Source organism: Amphiprion ocellaris, chromosome 22, assembly GCF_022539595.1.
Source record: "Amphiprion ocellaris isolate individual 3 ecotype Okinawa chromosome 22, ASM2253959v1, whole genome shotgun sequence".
Lineage (NCBI taxonomy): Eukaryota > Metazoa > Chordata > Actinopteri > Pomacentridae > Amphiprion > Amphiprion ocellaris.
In genome coordinates this window covers 25,352,822-25,378,302 of record NC_072787.1, presented here as the reverse complement: position 1 = coordinate 25,378,302, position 25,481 = coordinate 25,352,822, and the positions used below count along the sequence as shown (strand labels likewise).

At 38.5% G+C, this 25,481-nt stretch overlaps 1 protein-coding gene across 2 annotated transcripts in view; it reads right to left on the bottom strand.

Annotated features, from left to right (window-relative positions):
* Positions 1 to 25,481, bottom strand: part of LOC111566845 (collagen alpha-1(XVIII) chain-like) — a 70,740-nt gene that overhangs the window by 32,393 nt on the left and 12,866 nt on the right. The window lies entirely within an intron of this gene.

Genomic DNA, 25,481 nt, shown 5'->3' with positions numbered 1-25,481 from the left:
GACAAATCTAACAGTGCCTATAGCCAGATCTCTCTTTCATCTATGTCAAGATAACTGAAAATCCTTTACTTTCTAAAAGATGAACTGTTCCTCTGGGACTTTTTTTCAAACCACACTGTGGCACTTCCTTGTACTGGTTGAATTGCGAAGAGGTCAGAGAAAGAGGGTCTTTAAGAGGCCTGAATTTACTAAACGTCGGTTAGTTATAAGCACAATGACTAGTTGAAAATTATGCAAAATGCGCAACACTAAAATACAAAATTTTAAATTAGAGATGCAAAGTTTAAACAAATTTCTTGAAATTTCTTGAGTGGTAACCTGTTATCCTAATCAGTAACAGATTAAATGGTTACACAAAATGACAAAAGAAAACCGTTGGCTGGTAGGCATCGAGCAACACAGACGACTTTCTCATGGTGGCTGCTTACTAGCTAAACTCCCACAATGCTCTCTGCTGGCCAACATAGAATTGCCAGGTCACTACAGTATCAAACAGTAAGAGGCTTCACCTGGTGGCAACTAAGATACTGCAGCCAATTACAGTAGTATTAACAGTAAGTTACATTTTTACTAATTTTGACCTAGTACCTTAATTTTACCTCATGGTTTTTAGTCAAAGTTACAAAAAGTCAAAGTTCTTAATTTAAACATTGTGTTATGTGATCTATTTTGCACAGAGATAAAGAACGAGAGACCTGTGAAGAAAATACTGTACATATTCAAGGTCACAGCATTTCACTACGAACAACCAGAATACAAACAGCCACATAAACCAAAACATTCAAAGATATTATTATTACTACTATATGAGCTAGTACAGGTCTAAAAGGTTGGTACCTACTGTAGTTCTAGACAGAATAATGAAGCTGTCATGTGCAGTGTGCTGTGTGCTCTGAGTTAGATGGGTACTTGAAGATGACAGCAAACACAGTTCATAGAGAGCTGGGGGCCAATGCTAGCCTATAGCTCATTTTTGCTCTTGGGCCCCCTGGTGGGTTAATCCAGTTGTGGGTCAGGACAGAAAGGTCGCTCCAGATATTAAAGCATTCCACAGCCCAGACAGTGTGGGTGTTGCACTCATCTTATGTCATCTTCTAATTACACTGAACATAAATGAAATTTCTTAACCCTCCTGTTGTCCTCATTTATGGGCACCAAAAAATATGATTTCCTTGTCTGACAAAAATCCAGCAAAAAAATTCCCCAAATTTCCAAAAATTTGCAAAACCTTCAGGAAGAAAGTTCTAATAATTCCTTAAAAGTTTCTCTTAAAAGTTTCATTTTTAAAAAATCCCCCAAATTTGGCAAGAAAATTCTTGCAAATATTTTCAAAAAATTAGTAAAAATCTTCCAAAAAAATCCTAAAAATATCTAAAGTGATTACATATATATCAGTAAAACTTCTAATATGTTCTTTAAGAACATTCACAAAAAAAATCAACCAAAATCCAGCAAAATTTGCTGGATTTTGGTTGATTTTTATGTGAATGTTCTTAAGAAACATTTTCAACATTTCTTTTTTTCCACCAAAAAAATGTTCAAAGATTTCCCAAAAATGTTGAAAATGTGGACATCAGAAGTTTCACTGTGAAAATATATTTTTTCCCACATTTTCAAACTTTATTTTGACCCGCAGGACGACACGAGGGTTAATTTTGTGCAACCATGGAAGTCAATATCTGACGCCAGGTAGGTCATGAGTTCCTTCACACATCTTCTCTATGGACACTTAAAAGAAAGCTGATCTCCTCGCTTCTGTCTTTAGTCGTTTATAAGTTTGACACAATGTCAGAAACACCCCATAAAGTTTGCCAAGAGATTGAGAAGGAGCTTCCATTGGTCTTATTGTCTTATGCCCCCTGCTTATGTCATCATATTCTGCGTGCACGGCTGAATGCACAATCGCTTCGTTTCTGTCAGTCACACACAAGCTCTCGTGCATGCCAGAATGTGCGTGCAGCTCGCTTTTCTGAATCCCCACAACATCTTTCTTACTACTTTTGTGACACGCAGCAGCTCATGCACAGTCTCGTCCACACCTGGTTCTCTTTAGCGGGAAGACCCCTGGAACAATCGTCTGTTCTTTCGGGACGTTTGGGCAGCGGGGTATAGAGGCTGGGCATCTGGAAGGCATTAGGCTCGACTAATACACACACGCTGTGCAGTGGCAGCTCCTGTAAATTAGACTTACCGCGTGGCGTGTGTGTGTCTGTGCGCTAAAGAGCGACAAAGGCAAAAAAAAAAAAAAAAAAAAAGACAGCGTCTGAGAGTGCAAACATTAAGACAAGTACAGTGTGGGCATACTGGAGTGTGTGTGTGGTCAGTAAGCCTCCCCACAGGATGAGAGGCACGCTCGTTCCCCCATGCATTAATTGGATTGAAGCCCCTACAGACTGTGGCAATTAAAAACCAACAATGAAGTGCAACCCACACCGTTCTGCTGTGCAACCGCCACTGCAGCTGAAAACTGTAATTTCCCAGCACTGTAGTTCAGAGCTTCTTCTGCTGAGACTGGAATAAATAAGCTGTGCTGCTCCACAGTCAACTAAATCTGAAAACAACATGCCCAGAATTCAAGAAATTCCAATAAAAGATCCCAAACTGTGAGGAAATAGTCCTACAGTAGCCAGTAGAGCCAAAATATGGATGCGGCTGATTTAGCAGCAAAATTATCAGTAAAATACTTCATTACGACACAGCATTACACTCTTTGGAAGGCATCAGGAAAATTAAACATGCAACAAACAACTAAAAGCATGTTCACTGTTAACATAGAGTTGTTTAATTTTATTTCTTCCCAGAGGAATTTAATAAGAAGTAGGTCTGTGGTTTAGGCACTAATTACTGAGCTGATATAGTGTAATTTAAGAAAGCTAAAACAAGCATTAAGAGATATTTTCCATGTACTCTTTGACTGATTGCAAAACAAACAAAAAAAATCCTGGAATCAGAATTTGATGACTGGCCTGTTGGCTTCCTTGACTCTAGACGCGAAATTTCGCTCTATATCTTCTCTGTGTTGTCAGGGCTTAAGTCTTGCCAGAATTCCCACAGCTCAGCCTGTCACGTTGCCCGAGTGTGACTTCACTGCAGATGTTCCTCCAGTGGGTCAGAGACTTAACAGCTGGACACGTCGCCATGGAAACGTGGATAAACTCCCTGCATTAGCTCCAATTCTCATGATGCAACGGGAACCGAAGGAGTGCTGTTCATCCGGTGTCACGCAACGTCTCTTATCGACAAACAGATGATGTCGAAGGAATCTGGCTTTGTTGCTGACTCGTGAATATCTTAACACCGAATGCTAAAAGTAGAGCAGCGAAAACATCCCAGCGCCAAAAGGTGTCAGCTGCGAGAAACTTGCGAGCGATTCTGTTCAGGGTGTAACTTCGCAGACTAATCGGCTTTGGCCCAGTCTGAGCACCACCTGCACTGGAACAGGGCATGAGAAAGAGAGCAGATGAAGCCTCGGGAGTGTCCATCCTCTTGCTAGTGCTCAAAATAATAACTTCAAGGTGTATAAAAGGAGAAGATGCTGCCAGGTGATGAAGTTTTGGAATCACTGAGGAACAACTCTGGTTTTAGCAAGGTGAACTCCCTTTTCTTGGTAAAACGAGGATATGTTGGGCGCTTAAAATGCAAGGATGAGTTTATAATGTAATTTTACCGCAACACATGGTGACAATACATTTAATTTCAAAAGCACCTAGACAACTAGATTTAGTGTAAACGAGGAGACAGACAAATCATGTTGCTATATAGCCTTGAGAAATATGTATGCATGTATGTGTATATGTGACATAAATGAAACCATATTGAGCAAAAGCATGAATTACAACACTCCAAGGTAGTCGTATATTACAAAACTAGTGTCCTTACATAAGAAAACGACTGTGAGAGAGGATATGTTCAGTACAATGTAGATGCATGAGGATGTGTCTCTTTGTTCTGTGTGTTTAGAGTGTTTGCATGTCGGCTTTCTGTCCAGATGAGGAACAGAAGATCCAACCACTGGTGTCTCCATAGGGCTGTTACTTAAACAGTGTGTTTGGAGAGTGTTTCTGATGGGGAAATGCAGACAGACACAATAAAAACTGCTGGAACTTAGCCTTATGTAACCTAATGAAAGACACAAAAACTGCCATTTCTCATACACTACAGTACATGCAATCCAACAAGTGATTGCAAATGTAGTGTTACTCGAGAAATTTTGGGGTGTTTTAAACAAATTGTGGTAATTTGGCTGCATGATATTGGAATCAATGAGCATTCCAATATTTAGTTGTTCTGAAATATGTAAAAAAATTTTTAAAAAAAAGAAAATACAGGAATTTTCAACAGTTCACAATAACTTTTTGAAAAGAATATTTGTCAAATGATTGGGTTGGCTTTGTAGAGAAGTGTATCTGCATCAAAACTAAAAAATACATTTTAAAAGAGCTGAAGAGAGGAACTTGAAACCTTTCTCATACTTGCAAATGCATCCTTGCTTTGGATGGCCTTCAGATCTGACTTTACATTCGTCACACAGAGCTTTGTTGTGCTGATTTAAATGGACAAACAACTTCACTGTAGTTGCAAAGTAGCAAAAATACTTCCATATAGTTGATGTTACATATTTTTTTGTGACTGAATCTCCCTTTTTAGCGCTCCTCTCCTTATTTCTCGCTCATTCTGTGGTGCACATGTGGAACCGGCATGTCAACAAACACTGTGTCTTGGCAATAACATCGAAAAAAAACAACTTTGTAAATCCAAGAACAATTAAATCGGAGTAAATTTCTTGCTGATTAGTCATGGAAAACAGGAACAGGCGAGTTTTCTTTTGTATCAAGCAGCAAATAAAGTTGTAGCATGATGTGTTGGAGTTAATTTGCCTTTACCTCATATTGCACTTTCTACGATCTGACCGTTGCAGACTGCTGTATAGTCACTGATACTATATATTGTGCAGCCTTAACAGCAACTGTGACACTGGCCTTGTCACATTATAATAACCCCCTCTTCAGACAAAATACATTTCTCAGTCGCAGGTCTGATGAGTATGTACCTTGTACTGGATATATAACCTGTGTGTTTTACTTGGACTTGGAAAGAAATGGGGATCATAATAAGCTGGAGATGATGGATGCATTATTTGGACAGGCCTAAACGGTGCCGGCCAAAGTCACTCAACTGTCAGTCAGAGCACAGAGGTTTGTAATGAGATGTCACAACTGATGAAGGGCTCTGGAATCTAATCAAACCATGAAATCACTACAGAATTTATGATAGGAATATGCAACTTTTCTTACCAGAAACATCTATATGGACATACACACTCACTACAAGTATTGACATGAAGAAAATCCAGACAAAATGACTCACATCTTATGCAAATGTTTAAAGATGCAAAACCTTGCTGTCACACCACAAATTCTCTGTGGCTGTAGTTACAGCACGTCTCACAAAATGCTATTTCCCAGGCCAGATCCTGCTGTGAAATCATTTAAAACATCTAAAACCTGCTTGTTCCCAAGCATCTTTCAGCTAGATTGATTTCTGAGTCATACTGAAAAGCTCAGTTAATCACAACAAAAAGACAGATTTGAAAAGAAAGATCTAAATAATGATAAAGAAAATTTGATCATTTATTGGGATAAAAGGTTACTTCGGCCAGCAGATTTTGAAATACCGAATGTCTGAGTTTCATCTAAATGATGGAAATGCAGCTGCTAACAATTGTATTACCAGGCAACAACCTGCTTGATGAAAACATGAAGCCAGTAACTTATTAATACGAATGCTGATTGAATCCAGTTTAGATGGTAGGGAATCAATTATATGTATGACTTGGAAAGTTTTAGTAGTATTGTTAAAGTTAACATGCAGGGGAATGAGTACATCTGTTAAAGTAAGAGGTTTAGAGCAGATCACCCGATCTGTGTGATGGCACAAATGTTAAACAACAATTTCCCTTCTGTTCTGTTCCACTCTACCTCCATGGGCTAATTCTTTTTCAAATAAAGGGCCTCCTGACTTTCCTTCAGGTAGACACCTCCAAAGTCCGTTCATGCCAAAGGCTCCCAGTGGTTGATTGACAGAGCAGAAGTGATGTCAGCCGTGCGTTGTTGTGAGAAGCAGGAAGTTCTGGGTAAATTGCTAAAGACCACACAGCCGGCGTATTTAAGTAGTGAGTGCATACGTGCATGTATGAGACCAGGTGAGGCTGCAGGCCCCCCGTTTAGTACAAAGCTGCTCTGTTAGCGCCGAGCTAAAGTGCCGTGTCTGCAGCATTATTAGTTAAAAGCACAGGAGAGGTAAGTGATGAATGGATCTTGTTCAGGGTGTTGCAGAAACCAAAGACACTTTTTTTTCCCTCTTGTCTGGATGTTCGAGAGGAGAGATTAAGCTACAAAAAGAAGCAGACTCCCATGTGCTCCAATAATTGTATTTGACTATGATACAGCACGCATTTCTTACAACAAATAAAAATAAAATCATTTGTATCTCTTAGAAAGATGACAAATCCTTCCTCTGATACGAGTAAATCTAATTTTCACCCTCAAATTATTTATTTTTCCAATCTTTCCAATCTCCTAGATGTATACAGAGCAGCAAGTGTATTTTAAAATTCACTTAAATAAGTGAGGAAGACCCAAAGAATGACAGAATGCGGTAACTTTATCATGGGAATGTAGCTATCGTGCTCAAGGAAAAAAGATTCATATATCTCAAGAATGAGGTAACACCTGCCTATGAGACTTTTCTGCATGTTGAGAATGTGATAGTCATGCTCACATCAGAGGCCAATGTGCACACAAACAGACAATGTAATACAAAAAGAATGTTTTATAGTCAGCAAGCTACCAGATTTGTTCAATTTGATGCAGTTTATACGAGAAGTTTCATCCAAAACAGGCAGCTTGTGGTTGATATTGCATCCATTTATTGATGCCAGAGGGAGGACAGATTGCATGGTGTTGCAAGCACCTTACAGCAGCAAGTGAATCATATGAGCCACACATGGAGACAAGACTCTGAAGATTATGATTTGTATGGGAAAAAAGCCTCTTACTGGTTAAAGGCTGGATGCACCAAAGTAATGGGGGAAAAACAGGAATTACTGACAGTCAAGCTGCAATTTACATCAGTCTGTCCACAACAGACTTGCTCACTCACTTATTTTTGAGATTTGGCTACTATCAGCATTTAAATTACCCTTGACGTTCAATGATTTTAATATCTAAATCTAATCAGTTCAATCCAATTTTCAACAACATTTAAAGAAATTCCCACCACGTGTTAGAGATGTACAAGAATGGGTCAGATCAAAAACAGTGAAAATGGCAATGAGGCATTGAAGTGTTTTTTAGCCATACTGGCAACAGCTTTGGAGAGGTTTGAATTTGTCCATTTTGACACAGTATGGCCATTACTGCCTCCATTTCTCTATAACATGAGTGAATGGATACTCATCGTTAAAGCAGTGGGAAAAAAGCCACATTTTCGGGGTCAGTGACCTGTATTTGTTGTATTTTAGTGGCACTGACACTTCAAGTATAAATCAAAAACTAGGACAGCAACAGAGCATGGTAAATGCACCCTAGATAGAAGCATGGTTACAATGGAGTCCTTCATATGCTCAGGAATGCAAACAGATATCTGGAGCTGCAATGTCGGGTTTCCAGAGTGGGACGTTACCTTGTGCAGCTTTAATGTCCAGCACAAGCATAAGAGGAGAGGCTGTTCTCAGTTTGGTTAAAACCCCAAAAATGTCAGGCTGGTCAGTAAACGAACTTTATATAAAGAGATGGTAGAAGGTTCCTTGAAAGTAACCTCTGGGAAACCTTTGCAAAAGACACGAGATCTTAACATACAGAGTATTAAGAAAAGACAGTGTTTAAAGTTTTTTCATACTGATGACCTATGACGAACAGTTGGCTCCAGAATTTCCCAAGGTAGAGGGACGTTTTCCACAGTAAAGCCAACATGAGTTCATGCTCTAATAGCCCTGCAACAGGACATCAACAGCACAGCTGATTGTCCCATAAACTGCAAACAGCTTTTACAGCCATTTAAATTTCAGCAGCTTGTAAGATGAACCAGATGGTTTGCGGGAATCTGGATAAATCCTGGTATCCACACTGGTAGTTTAACACATTTGAATAAATCTCTGCCCCCTCATTTCTCTTATTAAGCCATCTCCATTTGACGATTCTTATCTGGCCGACGGCAGCAAAGAAAACATGCAGGGTTTAATTAATGGAGCCAGACAGGCCATGAGAATGTTCTCGTGTTCAAACTTTTGAAAATTTTGAAAATGACAGAATTGTTTTTAAATTCATGTTTCACGAGAGTCTGTTTCCATTGTTGCATGCCACATTTATCAGTTCATACTGAGTAGGTGTGCTGAACTTTCATTGTCAACGCTTGGTTATATAAACAAATCACTCACAGTGCAGCTGCTGGGAACATGAGCCACAGTAATGATACAAACTGCTGAGGAAAGAGCAATCCTGCTAATGTGAATTTGCAATTACCCACAACATCAGCACCAATCACATCCAAATCCTGTGTGTTGGATTTAGTAATAAATCTCTTCAATGATGCTCTCAGCTCAATAGCATCGCTCAACAAACTAAAGTAAAAATTTCTGGATTGTGCTGTGGGTCTGATTCTTCAGGCATGAGCTATTTGTTGCCATCCATGGGTGGAAAGAAAAATGCAATTAGCTCATCTGGTAAAGGGAAACGAATCCTGAGCATTAGATGTTTGGGGGGAAATTCCACAGTAGCAAAACTTTACATGATCCCGCAGGGAGGAAATGATAAGTTGGATGTGGAGCTCATGTTTAGTGGCTTTGGTGCAGACTGAGTAATACAGATTTGTGTGGTTAGCGAAATCAAAACTCAAGATTTCAGAAGACTAAAACAAGGCATTTCATTGACCTCAAGTTTATCAAGTAAGCTTTCCTAGAGGACCAACAGATATTTATGTTTTGCTATTGTAACAAGTTAAAATGTGCAGTGATGACGACAATGCCATAGTTTTCTAGTCCATGCATGTACTTAACAGTGCAGAAACATCCACACTGCACAGAAAGACAACTCTTTTGAATGCGCTCAACTTGTCACAATTTGTCAAATAAAATTAAGTAGAAACATCACACTGCAGTTGTGGCGCAAACAGACACGCCTCTTTGCGTTGCTATTGAACAAGTGAAACTTACCCAGCTCCAGATATGGCAGTTTCTGATCCAACAAATGACTTGCTGTACCCACCACAGCTAAACGAGGTAGTGCACACTGTCTCATCCTTATTGATGCCAGCTGCAGTGTTGCAATCACCAACAAAAAACCCCAGATGTGAGGAGACGGGACTGATTACTGCAGAGGTTGTGTGCCTTGTTGCACACTCTGACTGATTTTTCTTGAAGTAGTTGAAGAGCGTCCAGTTTGGTGACTTCAGCAATGTATGCACTTTTTGCGAGAGTTTTGTTGCCCTCAATTCTGCACTAGATGAAGCAGCTGGGATCAGAAAACAATGGATTTGCTGCTGCAAGTTGGGAGGAACAGCTGGTGCTAAATGCAAAAAAAGTATAAAGCCCATTTCAGACATACAATGTGACCCGTTGCTGGCTTCATCGTTTCATTTAAATGACGGCATTCTGTCATTTAGATGTACTCTAGGTCACTTTTTCATAAATATTCCTCATAGTTTCATTCACACATAAATACCACAGTGCTGGTACACATGCAATACTTTCTATGTGTAATGTATAATAATACATAGACACACAAAAGACTGAATCAAAACTCACAGCAGTTTATTCAAGTGTCCAAAAAAAACCCACACTACTTTATTTTTGATTTCTTAAATACTGAAATTGTGTCCATGTGTGATAATAATCTAACTACTGCTTTACAAACAGAAAAAGCATTACTTGCTGTTAGATCTTGACCAATCCTGTCTCAATTTTAGGGATAATTTGCAATTCCAACTAATATTTGACATTACTGCTGTTGCTTTGTGTGTACATGCATGCAACTCTCTCGTTATGGGGATGCTTATATGGATCCTGCTGCTGCCTGATGCTGCAGGTCTTTAATAAACTCAGAGGAAAGCCTGCTAAAAAACAACTGGAAGCAGCAAACTGAACTGTAACTCTGTGAGACAGCTCACCTGTCCGATGTGAAGAAAAGTACACAATGAGACTATCTGATAATGCAGGTAGGGAAAGACTGAAATTGTGGGACAAATATTGGTGAAAAAAAACTTTCCTTAATCCCTTCACACACTTACTGCTAGTAGTAATAGAAGTACTGTTTCTTGTCCATGTTCGTCTGTTAATGTGACAGGGTGCAATTCCGACTTGTGCCTTGTTAAAACTGATATGGAAATGTTACCGCTGCATCTTTTACAGTAGAAAAGAAGCCAGGTTGCGCATTCAGACATGAAGCCGACACATTCAGTTGCAATCAGATTAACAGAAAGGATTGATGTCTGAAAGGGGCTTAAGTTGCACAAGAGTTTTTTTTTTTTTTTTTAAACAAGCAACTACAGCAGGTGCACTGTCTGGAGTGATGCAGGTGTTTAAAGGGTATATCTGTGACCGAAAGGAATGAAGATGAAGTTCTCAGTTTACCCAACTATCTACGAAATCCTCAACTGCCAGTTATACCATGATGAAACAATAGATAACAGACTCAAGTGGCTAAAATTTTTTAAAAAAGGAGCAAGTTAAAGTGGTTCAAGCATGTGATCAGAATGACTCCTGATAGTCTTCCTATGAAGGGAATCTGGACACCTCCAAGTTCACAGGGCCGACCCAGAACACAATGGGGGTAATTGTATATGCCATCTGGCCTGGAAATACCTTGGGATCCCTCAAGAAGAGCAGAAAGACATGCCTGGGGACAAGGACATCGGGGTAATTTGGGTAACTCTCACTGTTGAGTAATCACATATTCAGTATGCTTTGCTCCTGCTTAAGTAGGATTAAGGAATTAGTGACTAAGTTGGTATTGCTGCCTTCTTTCTGATGGCTGGTGGTGGTGGATTTAGGGATTCAGGCACTATTTGGAGAGTTCAGAGTTCTCTGCACTATGCTCTTAAGGCTCAATTTGCCACTATTTGTGTGCTGAGAAGATTTTCTGCCAGTGGCAAAATCCTATACCAAGATTTAATTTTAGATGGGGAAATACAGCCAACGGAGACCATAAAAGATTCAAGCTGCCACGATCGATGTATTACTACATAGAAATCTTGCCTATTGCAGTTTTGAAAAGGTCCCTCATTCTATAGCTCTCACACTGCAGTGCACACATGGACACACAACGGGAGCGTTATGTGTGACAGGTAAAGTGAGGTCTGGATCAGGGTAAAAGGGGCTGAGCGGTAAGCCGAGCGCATTCTTGTGTTTCATCCAACATTCATCTTGGGGTAGCAGGGTTTACCGTTTCTCAGCGAGGCGACCAGCTTCTTCTCAGCCGGTGGTCTTTACAGGCTAGCGTCCACTTAATATATGATAATGTATACAGTGGAAAGCTCTTTCTGAAATACCCTGACTTCGGGTGCAAATCTGCTCTTTGATCAACTTTCTCGCCTGTAAAACACCAACAGTTTACAGAAGTAAAGTGAAATAAAACAGTGAATGTGGAGAATATGTAGCGAGCAACTGATGCATTAAATATGTACAGGGAACAAAAATTACTGACTTAAAGGGTATGATATTAGTTTAAAAGCTGAATTTTTCATTTTGTGTCCATAAGGTAGCTGTAGTTTCATACCTTAACCATCTTTCATCCATGAAAACCAATGGAAGTTCTGCTGCTGGCTGATGTAAAAGTGGGGTTTCGTGGTAGCACTGCTGTAGGTTTCAGGGGTTACAGGTCTCAGTAGGACTCCAGCAGACCGTGGAAAAGGGAGCATATAACGACTTCCTAATGAAAACTCTGTAATTGTAGCACCCATGAGAAGAGGTGGTCACAGCAGGTCAGGGAACAAAGAGCTTATCGTGTATTTTTACATTTCTTTGGTGCAAACTTGGCAGTATCCTGTTTGTCATTACTTTCATGCTCCTCTCATGCCAAGTTACACTCAAAGAACTGCTTCTACAAGGAAGTTAAACTGCTCAACATGATAGTGTGAAATCTTTTTGGCTCCCTAATACATGAATTCATACCGTCCTTTAAGATTTAAAGATGTTTTAGTCGGAGTCGGGGCCAGTGATTAAAAGCTCTGGAGTGTGCCCATATAAGCCCAGAGACTGGACAGAGCCGGGTCACTGATAAGGGTCTTTTTGCTCCATGACCGTACATGCTGGCAGGTCCAAAGCAGAACGGAGCCAGAGGCCAAATAGTTTAGTCGGTTAGGTTAGTGGTGCCAAGTACTTCTCCTGTCTGTCTCACTCAAAACAAAGTTGCGTTCACTGCCGCCAGCTCCCTGCTCCTTCAGAAATATATTCCATCTTGATATGGGGTACCAGCATCAGCAAGAGAACAGTATCACCTTTGTAAAGTGAAATATTTGATGTAGTTTTTCTTAATTATTAACTTAAAGCCCCTTGAGGTCGCGCTTTAGTAGAACATTTGAGTTGCACGCAGTTTTGAGAAGCATGTTTTTAGTTATTTACAAGAACAAGAGCAGGAATGCAATGGAAAAATGTCTTCCTGGCTGTTTAAATGTGCAGGTAAATACAATTCTGCATCACTGCAGTTCAGCTACATGCTACCTAATGTGCTTACTCAGCTTTCAGAAGACAGAGCATGCAAGAAACATTTTCAGTACCATTCACTGGAGTTACATTCACTACATATTTGTCTGATTAAACAAGCCAAAAACAGCTATGAGAGGAGTCGTGTTCCCGAAAAAGTCATCGTGCCAAATTTCGAGTTTGCTTATTTAAGAAAACCTCAAAAAAATGAAAAATCCTCAATAGGTGGAGTGATATATTCCAGTTTGCACAGGAATACCAACACTGAAATTCTCTAAATAAAATAACTGATCACAATATTATAATTTAAATAACAAAGAATGGAATCTAGTCACACTTCTACTCACAGAAGTTACATTAAAGTGGGAAACAGGAAAAAAAATCTGCAGTATTTAAAGCAGCTTTGATTCCACAATAGAGTTTTGTGTTCTAATTCCTGTAGATTGAAGTCGTTGCTTTAACATTCAGTATAATTTGGATCTGTGAAGATCAAGTGCCCAAAACTTCTTGAAGGACCTTCTCTTACTCTGCCTTCAAGTTAATTAAAGCAGCTACAGTGTGATGTTTAAGGCGGATGTCTATGGGGTTCAGATGTCATGAGGCTCCGTGTAAACGGCACGTTGTTTCGGCTTACCCCAAGCTGTGTTTAACCAGCTGTAGAAACTGCTCTCTGACCAAAGTGTCAGAAGAATGATGGGCTAGCTAAAAAAACACGACCCATTTTTGGCAGCTTGCCGCCACAATGTCCAGTGGAGAGACGCTGGAAAGTCTCTTTCTGACTTCATCAAGAGAAAGGTAGGAAGGATGATGAATTGGACATTTCTCAGTTGAAATGAATGATGAATGAGCACCAGGATGGATGAGAGAGAAGGAGAGAATAAGAATGAGGGAAGGCAATAATGTGAATGAACAAGGTGGAGACAATCAATCATGAGTTAAAGGAAGCTAAATAGAAGAAGGTATAAAGGTTCTTTCCAACTTAATCAGCTAAAGAGTGAAACCTTTAGACTTGGTTGGTCATGGCTCCTGTCAGGAAAGAAAAAAGTGGAGACAGTGAAGGGTAAAATGCTCACTGTGAAGAAAGAAAGTGATTCAGACGGGCAACCTATAAACTCCACAAATGTGCTGAGGTGCAACTGAAGGAACGACATCTGCGATGGCCTGGTGACCTTTTCATCTTCATCCATATCAGCTCCTCAAGCCATAAAGAAATCCCTTCGGATCTCTTGTCCTTACTTTTGCAGCGGTGAACGCCAAGGCCTTTTGCAGTCAGGCGAAGGTTTGGCATGTTTGTATTCATCACATAGGAGATACTCGTGTAGCTTATCCAAACTGTTCCTGCAGAGGACGGGTGGAAGGGGGGAGGTCTGAGTGATACCATCTGCTCTGGCTCTGCAGTGCGAGTTGCTTGCTACAGTTTGAAGAAATGGGCCTCGGGCCAATCTACTCGCAGCCCAGTCCATTCATTGAGTTAAACGTGGCTGCATCCAACAGCGCCCGTTCACTGTCACTGTTTTAAGAGTCCTGACCGGCCTGGCTGACCCAGATGAGAATAACCTGGAGGACCTGAGTGCAAACTACTTACTTCAAGTATCAAATTATGTTTGTTCAGTAGACAGATCCACTCTATTCATAGATCATAAAGAAGACAGTTTCCCTAAGTAGTGCTCATAAAATTTTACTGTGAGTCAAACAAGAGCAAAAGACGATATTGTGTTCACTGGGAACATCTGAAAAGTATATGTATCTACCAAATATGTTGATGCAGTATATTTTAAAAAATACTTGCCAAGATGCTAAGAGAATGCAACTTGTAGAGGACGGATATGAAGAAACCACAAATCTTTGGTATGAGGCTGTATATTTGAGGACAAGGCCCTTAAATCCAGTTAAGGAATCCTTTGGGTTGCAGGTTGCAAAGACATTTAGTGTATTTTATTTTTGTTTGCTTTGTTTCCCCAAAGAATAATTCTCCAAGTCTGGCATAAAAAGTCTCCCCAGAGAATCAGCATCATCCAACACATTGAGGATGAACTGAAACACCCACTGTGAGCCAGGCCTTGTCACCGTGAGCCCTACCTCACCAATACTCTCGTGTTTACTATAAATCCGATGTTGAGTTATAAAGCCCTTGTGATTTCAACCTGTACTTACTCTGACCTCTTTTCTGTTCAGTTTTGGTAATCCTCCCACCCACACCCCTTTGCAGAGGTTTTACTTTGTCTTCTCCAAGGCCGAGTGAGGAACTGTTGATGTTACAGGCCTGTAAAGCTCACTGGGTTTTCGTGAGAGATACCTGGCGATGCTGTTAACCCTCTCTTTTTAAAAAACAACAAAAATTGTAAAAACTGAAAGAATCATCAGATTTTCAGCTTTTAACAGTCCTTGAAGCATGTAACCATATAACTAAAACTACATTTAAAGTTGTAATATTTCATCAGGAGCAAAACAAAACATAATTAAGGAAGAAAATAGGTGTAGCATTGCTGACAAACTACATAAAAAGACCAAAGAGTTTGCATATTGTTGGAAGATACATTCGGCATGGTGATGGCAATGTATATGATAGAACCGAAGTGCATTAGTAGTGTGAAAAAAGCCTAGTTTTTTCTGAAAATAGTAAAATATATATATAGTATGTAGAGTCACACACATCTGTTTTCTAGTATCGGTGACACCTATGGACAACTGGGAAAATGTTGCCCATCTTGATTCCAGATTTTTTCCATTTTTGTTAAATAAGAAATTAGAGAAATGTAGCTTTAATTTTGGTTTCTTTAATGGCTTAATGACTTTGTTAAAGTCCATTATATACATTGTACAGTTCTATGTACCTTTAGCCATGTCTGTGCTTCTTTCCCTAGAGGTACAGGAATTGATATTGCAATGAAAGAATGAGACAACAGCAAGTAAAAATGTGATGCGAGCAAGAAGGAGATTGGTAAAACTTTACATTATTTGCATTAACCTAACTCATGATATACGTTTCAATGGCTGCATTAAACACAGTTTTCATGAAAAGAAAAGTCATATTTTACCTTAAAAATAAAGAGAACTCTTAGCCACTGCAGATCTGCTTTCTTCTAGTGCACTGTTTTTTGAATTATTCGGTTCAACTACCATCTGATGTCTTCAGAAGTACAGTGAAGGACACCACAGCTATTACTCCTCATCACCAAAGACATTACCTTACCCCTGTGGGCTAAAAAGACCTCCGAGCAAATATCAGAACTGAGAGTTTTTGCATCCCAACTGTGTCAAAAATGCATTGGTTGCTAAACTGGGTCAAAATATGGTCCAGGTTCATCCTGAGGAGGAAATGACCCCAATCCTTGACCCCAGTGTCCTACAACAACCGAGAACACTCAGCAGCTGTTAGCATCATTTGTCAGGTCAGAACCAGGTCAAGCTCATTGGCTTGTTATTTTAACTTCAAATTCCTCTTGTCTACAGATTGTCTGAAGTGTTGTGGTTAAAGCAACCTATGAGCCTTTTCAGGAGTACTCATTTGAAAGTGGAAAGACATTATGTAAAGAGCTGGATCAGCCTTAACACTCAATTCTAATGTCTGGGCAAACTACTCTGCAGGGTTTAGACAGTACAGAGTGTTGCACTTGGCCTCCACCTGTTATGCAAGAAGAGATATACAAAAGGGAGAAGGAGATAGGACAATCTGGTCTGAGAGGAAAAAAAGGAAGCAAAAAGCAGACTGAGAAAAAGATGTGAATGAGGGTGTGGAAAAGATTCACAAGTTGCATTAACGGCAACAACGCACACTTGGAATGGTAAACTTTAAGACCTTGTAAAAGGTCTTGGATTAGTGTGAAGAATCTACAAATTTGGGGTTTTCAGATAATACAAAAACACAAAAAATAACACAAAGAGCTATGTGTCAGTGTCCCAGCAACCACTATCCCAACAGTGCAGTTACTAACAACGTGTACAGTAACAGACTGTCTCCTTAAGTGCCTCAAAGCCAGAGATGTCTCTGCTCCAGCTGCTGCTCTGCATGACGGAAACATCAGCTCTGTTTTCACAGTCTCGGTTATTAGCTTCCAGCATGTTTTTATTTGCCATATTCTCAGTGTGTACGTATCACTCCACTGAGACCATCTGTGTCCATTTCCATAATATCAACTTGTCGATGAAAAATTGACAGATTATGAGGTAATGACTGCAGGTTGGCTCAACAGCTGGAAAAAAAATAGAGAAACTCAAAGCTATGAGGTCTTTGCTTCGCCATTTTTGACACTTTAAGAGCAGAAATGAAACAAAAGAGGACAACAAAGGACAGAGAAAAGCTGTAAATCCTCAGATTTTAACAGATGGAACCACCAAGTCATTGGAACTTTCCCTAGATAGAGGACTACTCATTAATAAGTCATTAAGACAACAGCAAAGACTGCATGAAAGCAACTAAACTGTGTTATTTTAGGTTTGGGCTTTTATTAAATTAGCAGAACTTACTGGCTGCACCAGACTTTACACTGCTCCTGAATGGAAACTCTGTCATGAGGGTTTCATAACTCCTCTGCATGTGCAAAAAACAATCAGTCATGAAAATGGAAATGAGGCAGTTATTCTTCAAACACGTGCTTCCAATAATTCAAAGATTACATTCCTATCCTAGACACTAACACTAACCGTAACCACGACTTGCTGACCCCTAATCCTTAAGCTAACCTTAAATTAAACCTTAAGCAAAGTCTGCACCTTAACGTTTAATGATTTACCACATACAATGTGACTTTTGGGTCCCCACAACATGAATTACGCAAACCTCTAAAATCTCTTTCACCTCTCTAATAATGACCGTTCTCGATGCTTTCCAGAATGAGCAGTTTGATTTACAGAGCCATTGTTGAGGTAACTCAATCCAGAAGCAAATGTTACGACTCAACCTTGTCTAAAGCTGTGTGTGCGTTTTCAGTGTGAGTTTCTGCAGGGGTGTAAAGCTTTCCAGATTTACAAGCTGGGTCTTTTCCCCTCACCAACAGTCACTCTACACCAGAAAAGATTGCACGTAGCTGTTAGCCTCCATAAAAGTCCTCAAGTATCTGCTGGCACCCTGACAGGCTCTTTGATCCTCAACATGTGAACTCGAGTTGATTTCCACATGGAGGAGATAAACTGACAAGCATGACAATCTGCACACACAAAGCATCTTTAAAAACACATAATTAGGATTTGCGTATAGAGTTGAAGTTTCAATCCTTGTGATGTAATTCACCACGAACTGAAAACCGAATCAGCGAATGCTTAGGTTTTGAGATATTAGAGGATTAAGTTACCAATTTTGTTTTGTTGGTTTCACTATTAGCCGTTGCTCTAAATACTCCACAGGTGCATTATGGCTCTAATTCAAACAGCCATTTATAAAGTGCTTTCTGTCATGCACTGTATATAAATATAAGTCTTCCACGCAAATTGATTTCAGCCCCTTCTCCTTGTACTGACAAAGCATGCAAATTGGTTACAAATGCTGGAAACCCAAAACACCTGTTGGGATGAGCAGCCAACATGTACCGTGTTGTACGTAATATTAAATACATAGCTTCTATCTGATTGCACATTCCTATTCTGAAATGGTTTGATGTAAACATATTTAGAGTTTTTCCATCCGTGCCTCTACCAGTGTCAGCTGATCTCTTAAGTTTGATCTGACCTGATGAGACGACTGAATCTGATGAAAATGTATGCTTGAAGGGTTCTGGGTGAATTAAGTGACCCTTTAAGTGCATGCAGGGTTTTCTTTTTCTTTTACAAGTCAACTGTCAGTCTTAAATTTTAACGTACAACCACAGCGAATATGGCCAGTCATTTCATCCATGGTAAAGGATGATTTACTGAGCATCTTTGGTGCATCACAAAGATCCAACAGAAAGACTATCATGCCTATGACATGCTCTGTCACGCTTCAGAGGCCATTATTGTTGACATTCCTGATTCGAGAAGTCTGATGCTTTGCCTGCCAGTGAACTATGAAACTGTCCATTGAGAAAGTGTTATCACACTTTAAGGCCATCTCGGATCGTTGATTTTCCTCTAAAAACACATCTGTGTATCAAATTTACAAGCTGTTGCCACTCCATTGCTTCCTCTAAAATGTTATTCCATTGTCTATCCCCTTTCCCCTCACTCTAACCTGTTGAGGCAGATGGCCGCTCTCCCCGAGTCTGGTGCTGCTGAAGGTTTCTACCTGTTAAAAGGTGTGCGTGTGTGTGTGTGTGTGTGTGTGTGTGTGTGTGTGTGTGGGGTGGGGGGTTCCTTCTTTCTTCCCAAAGAGCTTGCTCAAAGGGAATTATTTGGATTTTTTGAGTTTCTCTCCAATAATATGTCAACATGTTGGAACCAGAAACTGATTCTGAAGAAGAATAATGATACCAAAAGCTCGAACCTGCAAGTACAATGGATTGGTTTCTTAGGTTTGTTGAAACCTTAGAAGCTTGAATCCATCTTTTTGAGACGGTTCCAATGTGGAAATACTCAGCCATGGTGTTTATTTCACTTATATGTCTTCTAGCTTATAAAAAAACACCATCTGGATATGCTACTGGGGTAAAAGAAAACATGATTTTCACCAAAACAGGCCTTTAAAAAAAGCTTCAAGTACCAGGTTTCATCTAGCATCAAAGAGGATGCAGTCAGCCTGAGTTGTCAGGTGTAAAATCCTTCCATTAAAAACACACACATTTAGGATTGAGATCAGGAAAATGAAAGGAAACTTTTAGAGTTCACCGTTAAAATATACAGTATGTCTTAATATTTCCAACTGGCCAATAAAACAATAGGCCAAGTAACAGCAACAAAGTCTTGGAGAATTAATGATGCAGCTCATGAAGATATTTTGCTTGCATCCAATGTCATAAATCATTGAGTTTTTTCCCCTCTATAACTCACTCTTTGCTCTTCAAATATTCTGTCTTTTTAAGCCACAAGTCATTTGTTTACTTAATGTGTTTCTCATCTTATATTATAAAGCCTTAAAGAGAAACATCAGCATCTGAGGTTTCTTTCTGGCTACCCACAAAAGGCAAGAATAAAGTACTTCCTCACTCTGATAGACAAAAGGTAACCGTTAACTTACATAATCTCTGGCAAAGTCTGTTTTCCACTACACAGGTATTGGGTTCATCTGAAAAATATCAGCTTATTCTTTTGTGTTCAGTGAAGCTGCAAGAATGAAATCAAAAAACATAAAAAGATAAAACTGGAGCTTTTGCCATGAGTGTTCACAGCCAGGATACACTCAACAATGCATCAAAAGCAAAGCGATTTCCCAGTTGGTGTGATTTGCTGCGAGCAAATTGGAGAAGAGTTCTCGTTTCATATCTGCTACCAGTCGGAGAGTTACCGAATCCAGGGTCGCCTGCTAAACGGGTAGAAGTCTCTTCAGGCAACCGCAGCATCACAATAAATTGGTTCTCTTCCCCTCAATAATTACAGATTTAAAAAATACAATTAAACAAGAAGAATATTAAACATTTAAAAAAAAACACAAAACAATTAATTGGATTATTTAACCTTTAAAAAGACAAAACATTTAATTAGATTATTAAACCTTTAAAGAGACAAAACATTTAATTACAAAATTAAATGTTTAATTAGAAAATTCCATCTTAAAGACAATAAAACTTCAAATAGGAATTAAACAGAAAATACAATGAAGCACTTAAAAAGAAAATTAAACATTAAAAGGTGGTAAAACATTTAAAAAGAAAAACCAAGTTTTAATCGAAAAATTAAATATTGGGAAAGAAAAAAAAATCATTTTTTTAAATTTCATAATTACATGTATTGTATCTTGTTTAATTATCTAATTCAATATTTTGTCTGTTTAATAGAGTTAAACATTAAATACAATTAAACTCTATTAAACAGACAAAATATTGAATTAGATAATTAAACAAGATACAATACATGCAATTATGAAATTAAACAAAATTTTTCAAATACAAATATTCAAAATTACAGATAAAATATTTTCCATAATTAAACATTCAAAAAATACTTTTTAAATAATAAACCTTTTTAAAAGTTTTATTGTATTAAATTTTTTTCCCTTTGATTTAATTGCTTTTTGTTATGTAGTTTATTTCTTTAATCTTCTTTTTCTGTCAAGATTTTAACCCCAACCTTAAAAATGAAATAAACCCTTAAATCACAATGAAAAATACTTCTGTTGTCACAATCATGAGTTAGTCAATTATTCACTTTATCAATTCAACTTTATTTGTTTAGCACCTTTCACACAGATGACAAAACTTAACAAGCAAAGAGGAAAAAAAAACTATGATTAAAACTCAAAAACATTTAAAAAAAAAGAAAAAAGATTTAACATGGTAATAAAATATGTTGTGTCCAGGGGATGGAGGGAGTTTATTGAAGTCTTCTTGGGCTCACATGGGAAATCATTTAAAATATAAACTTGATATTCAGTCTAAGGAAACTGCAGAATGACAGAAGAAGCAACAATATCTCCTGTTTTCTCCTTTAATGAGTCGACTCTTCTTGTGCTTTCAGACTAAAGAACTACAGACTCTTCACAACCTGCTCAAACTCTTGGTACAGGACCTCACCACACGGGTCAAGAAGGTTTCTGTCTCATTTCTACTCTGAAGCTCACCTTCTCCTGCTCAAACTGCTGACAAATGTTTCTGCTGCTCTAAAGTCTGCTCTCCAGAACTTCCTAAAAACTCTCAAAGTCTCTTCTGCTGCAGGTTGCTTTGTAGAACTGTTCCAGAAAACCTCACTAAACCACATGGAGGAGCCTCAAGATAGTCGGAGCCAAACCCAGTTCACTGGTGAAGAGAACCAGAGGAAATGTTTGCTGCAGCTAAATAAAGCAGGAAGACACTGAGCTGCTCAGGTGTTCCTGATAACACCAAGCTGCTCAGGTGTTCCTGATAACACCAAGCAGCCACCTGGAGAGCCAATAGGAACACAGCTTACTGGAAGTCCAGAGGGCTGGCTTAGTGAAGGAAATTTAGTTTAAAGTTGAAGCAGAAAGTTAACAAAGAAAGTTGAAAACCACCTTCTGATACCTGAAATCTCTGAGTTTTCACACAAAGAACACCTGAACATGTCAAACTGGTTCCATAGTAGAACCATCATTGTAAAAACATCATAGTGTGGTGTGTTGCTCAAAAAACATTAGGACCCGGCTGTCAGGGGACAAACATGTAAGAAACATGAGAACAGAGAGAACCCAACCAGTAGGTCACAGTTTATCATCCCCCAGTCATCTCCTGAAGTCCATATGGTGAGAGACATCAGTATCTGGTTGTTAATTTACCAGAGGATGCTTATAATCATGCTGATGTGGTCTGTACTCTACAGTATTTTAGTGACTCAATAAATGCCTAAGTTGTTTTTAAATGCTTTTTAGTTTTTAATAAACATTTAATAGCCTATATGTAATCAATAAATGGCCTTTGCCTATCTTAAGAAAAATTCACTCAGAACTCTGATATGTTAACAGTACTAAATAAATCAATAAATACATGCATACACACAAAAATAAGTTAATACATTAACTGTGTTAAGATTTAGATTTTAAAAAAAGTTGTTTATGTTTTTGCAGAATCCAGTATTGCTCACTGGTTGGTCATTACATTTTATTAGTTTGATTTCACTGTTTAAAATGATGCCACCTCTTTTCAGACAGAACCTGTGATAATAAAACAATACAAAATTTTTAGGTCCGTGTTAATAAAGCACGTAAAGCTTTAAGTATGGCTAAATGCTTTTTTCAAAATTAAATATATCACTCCTTAGGTGGTAGTGGCCCCAAGTTCAGTAAAGTTGGAAAGATATTCACAGATTCAGACTTCCAGCATCAATAACTCATTAGATATAGGTTGTCAAAACATAAACGGTGCCTCTTTCCCATTGTTGCAAGGCAGACAATGTGGTACAAGCCCAGTTTTATCAAAAGTAGCTGTCTTTCAAGCTACAGGATAACATTGGTGTCTATGGAGTGAACAGGGTCCGTCTGCAATTTGCAAAACCGCTGCAACAGTAAAGAGAGACAAATATTCAATAACTTCACTCTTATACATTGTAGTGTCACTAAAATCACTGCAGCCTTCAACTGGCTCCTGTTGTCAAAATGTTTTAACAGAAATGTAAATGCTGTAATTTGATTCTTTTAATGAACCATGTAACTTGAATGGATGTGATGCTGGTGTGACCACAGTGCACACGTCTGATGTTGCTCACAGTGGTCCAAGGGACGCTCAGGGAGTTTGTGTGTTTGCTCACACTCAGGAAAAATTACAGGGAACATTGGTTGCCAGGTTTGACTCAGCTGTTAGAGTGCTGATACAGGGCATTGTTCAGCTGGAAAGAGGCAAGACTTTTTCATTTGGAACTGATTTGGGAGCTGATTTGTGAGCCAGGACTTTGGAGAATTGTGTTTTCGCTCTCGATCTCGTCAGAACGAACTCATGCAAACAACAGCTTTATCCATAAAATACAGAGGAACCCAACATTTTGGCATGACTGGACAGCTGATTATAAAAACCAATGAAGCCAAATAGCAAATTAGATGGATTGAAAACTACAACATTACTACTAGTTAAAAACTGTCGCTCCCTACCAGAGAGACGACTCGGTTTGCCAGACAAGCCACAGGAGAAATTTACCAGTGTTTCAGTGTTGCAGTTAATTCGAGGCCCTGCTTGCCAGATGAATCCTGCTAAACCACCATGATTTTCCATTAAAACTGTTGCCTTCAACTTCCCCACATTGCCAAGTTTCATTCAGTTTTTATGGGTAAAGACGTGACATGGGAAGTAACTGCTTATAGGAAGGCAAATTACTTCCTACCATGACTACTTATGCTGCGCAAACAGAAAGAAATTCTGCTGATTATTGTATTCCAATCTTGTAAAAGTAGCTGAACAACTGACAGATTGTTGCGTTTTTGAATATTATTAAAAGCGGACATGTTTTGTGAAATGTCTTTGTGCTTAAATCCCGTGGTTTAACAGATTAAATCTCACTGACTAAGACAAGCAGCAAAGAAGCTGGTGAAACGGCACAGGAAATGGCCTTTTTTTTGGGGGGGGGAGAATTTGGAGAGCTAAATAAGGACCTGACCTTTGCTTCAGTGTCTGTGGGACACTGAATCTGGTTTTCTCTGCACTTTGGTAGAAGAGGCTGCTGAAATGTTTGCGAGCTATAACAGTTACACAACTTGCCTGTCTGACCCAAAATTTGACAACTCGTTTGTTGATTTCAATAAATCAGTCATCTTACTTCAGTTTCTTGTTGATCCAAAAACCAGACTGATTACAGATAATAAGCAGAGATTTCCGAATTAAGCGCAATGAAAACATTGGGGCTGTTTTCTGGGGCTGAATAGGTGTTGAACTTGCTCCCGCTTTTTGGAAAATTGATCTGTTTTTCTTTCTTCTCTGGTCAAAAGAAGCTGCTGAAGGCTTTAGGGGTCTGAGCACCAGACTGGGATGTCTGGTGTTGCCTGAGGCATTGACTGATGACAGCATTGTCCAACCAAAGACTGAAGAAGAAGAAAACCAAAACTCTCTGCATTCAGCTAAAAAAAACATCTGAGGCCAGAAGTCTTTGAACTTTAATAAAAACAAATGTTTTAGCAATGGCTTTTCAAAAGTTCTCCTTTAACATTTAGATTGGTTATTAAATATGTAAATAGATTGTAAATGGAAAAAAACAAGTCATGTAGAATAACAGAAAATAACCATCTCATAAAAACAGTAATTGTCTATATATAAAATACAACTTCTAGCCTTAATTTTTAATGACACAATGTTTATTTTATGGTCTTTTTAATGTTGAAAAGGAGGATATTTACAGTAAAGACAATTACCCATTACCTACAGATAAAAGCTGCCATTAGTTGGGTTTTGTGCAAAAAATAAAATAAAAATAAATCATAATATTTAAAAAAAATTGTAAAAGATGTCAAAATATATTGTAAAAAATTGTAATTTGATTTCTACTTGCAATATTCTGTTAATTTTAGGTCATTTCAAGTGTAAAATAAAATTTGAAATGCAACTTTAAAGAAAAAAAAGTTATATATTTGGCAGGTTTTAAAAAGCATGACTACCTTTAAAATTACCAGAATTTACCTTTGAAAAATTGGCAAACCATGATAATTTAACAACTATTATAATTACAACAATATATAATTAAATTTAGGTCATATTATATGAGTATTTGCATGTAACATAACATAAAAATCTGGTAGATTCAATAGATCTTATGTTTTTATGATCTTATTTTTTTCACTTCTAACAAGGTTTTTAAGCTTAAGAAGCTTTACATGCCAAGAGTTGCACTTGCTCCACCCAGCCAATCAAAAAGCATTTGGGAGAACAATGGTAGTTTTATACTATCTCTCCGATTTTATTAGCAGACTTAACAGAAGAACAAAGATTATGTGAAAATAATCCACAAAGTTTTGAGGTTAAATAAACCCAGTTTGACTTAACCAAATGTGGCTGACTCCTGATGAACTGTTTGCTTGACAACTTTGGTACACAAATCTGCTTCTCATTTTAAACTGGGCAGCTAGCGAGTGTGGATATGTACACTTTTGTAAAAGCTCAGCAGAAATGGGGAAACATATCTCTAACATGCACGTGGTAACACAGTTTGCAATGAAAAGACACTTCTTCTGTTATCTTATCCTTTTAAAACCCATTTTCACTAATGTGGGACCACATGGAGAGATAATCAAAACCACATCTCCAGCCTCTTCAACATTGGGTCATCTTTTATTGCAGTGTTGTACAAC